This window comes from Leuresthes tenuis, unplaced genomic scaffold (genome assembly GCF_036924035.1).
Source record: "Leuresthes tenuis unplaced genomic scaffold, fLeuTen1.0.hap1 SCAF_23, whole genome shotgun sequence".
Lineage (NCBI taxonomy): Eukaryota > Metazoa > Chordata > Actinopteri > Atheriniformes > Atherinopsidae > Leuresthes > Leuresthes tenuis.
The window spans coordinates 7,136,855-7,138,817 of record NW_027325377.1 but is presented as its reverse complement, the minus strand read 5'-3'; positions in this window follow the sequence as shown (position 1 = coordinate 7,138,817).

Here is a 1,963-nt window from a genome sequence, read left to right as displayed (position 1 = left end):
CCCATAACCCAGAGGTCGATGGACCGAAACCATCCTCTGCTATGTATGACTTTTCAAAACAAACTCAATCTCACTCATTAAAGAACATTTAAAAAGATAATGTAACATTCACAGCATGTTCAAAATACTCACTTCACCAACTCTCAAAGCCTTTCTGCATACTCTCAATTCAAACTATATAGGTGTGCTCATGACTGTCTTTCGAACTCCACTTTTCAGATATAATAAGTTGGAAAAAAAATTGTCGTGTCCAAACATTGAAGTCTTTCATACTTTTGTGAAATTGAAATTGTGAACAGAAAACAATCAAGTACTTGAGGGGACACGGCTGACTTACAGCAACACATCGAACTTGTAATATTTCTTCTTCCATCAGAGTAAAGGCATCCTTTTCCGATTACCGATGCAGTGCTTTTTTCGTGGAACTAAAGAATTTGGGGACCTGTCCAGGACATGTCCAAGAAATCGTAAAAAAAATTCTATGGCATTAACCGGAGTCTTTTGTGGTGATTTTTCCCGTGGTGGTTATCACATAAGTATTAGTTTGCAGATCAAAGAGGTCAAATTTCTGTATTGTAGTATGGTGGGAAAGGGCTTCCACATTCAAACAGAAAACAGTCAAGTACTTGAGGGGACACGGCTGACTTCCATCAACACATCTACCTTGTAATGTTTCCTCTTCCATCAGAGTAAAGGCATCTTGTACCGATGCAAATGATAAAGCAAACAATGTCCAAAACATAACAAGTGCAGTGTCATTTTGCATATTAACGACTGCTCTACAGCCAAAAAAGACCCAGGGTAAGGCACTGGCCTCCTAAGCCAGGGATTGTGTGTTCGAGTCCAATCTGGGGTGTGTAGCAGAGTGGCGCAGCGGAAGCGTGCTGGGCCCATAACCCAGAGGTCGATGGACCGAAACCATCCTCTGCTATGTATGACTTTTCAAAACAAACTCAATCTCACTCATTAAAGAACATTTAAAAAGATAATGTAACATTCACAGCATGTTCAAAATACTCACTTCACCAACTCTCAAAGCCTTTCTGCATACTCTCATTTCAAACTATATAGGTGTGCTCATGACTGTCTTTCGAACTCCACTTTTCAGATATAATAAGTTGGAAAAAAAATTGTCGTGTCCAACCGTTGAAGTCTTTCATACTTTTGTGAAATTGAAATTGTGAACAGAAAACAATCAAGTACTTGAGGGGACACGGCTGACTTACAGCAACACATCGACCTTGTAATGTTTCTTCTTCCATCAGAGTAAAGGCATCTTGTTCCGATTACCGATGCAGTGCTTTTTTCGTGGAACTAAAGAATTTGGGGACCTGTCCAGGACATGTCCAAGAAATCGTAAAAAAAATTCTATGGCATTAACCGGAGTCTTTTGTGGTGATTTTTCCCGTGGTGGTTATCACATAAGTATTAGTTTGCAGATCAAAGAGGTCAAATTTCTGTATTGTAGTATGGTGGGAAAGGGCTTCCACATTCAAACAGAAAACAGTCAAGTACTTGAGGGGACACGGCTGACTTCCATCAACACATCTACCTTGTAATGTTTCCTCTTCCATCAGAGTAAAGGCATCTTGTACCAATGTAAATGATAAAGCAAACAATGTCCAAAACATAACAAGTGCAGTGTCATTTTGATCTTAACGACTGCTCTACAGCCAAAAAAGACCCAGGGTAAGGCACTGGCCTCCTAAGCCAGGGATTGTGGGTTCGAGTCCCATCTGGGGTGTGTAGCAGAGTGGCGCAGCGGAAGCGTGCTGGGCCCATAACCCAGAGGTCGATGGACCGAAACCATCCTCTGCTATGTATGACTTTTCAAAACAAACTCAATCTCACTCATTAAAGAACATTTAAAAAGATAATGTAACATTCACAGCATGTTCAAAATACTCACTTCACCAACTCTCAAAGCCTTTCTGCATACCCTCAATTCAAACTATATAGGTGT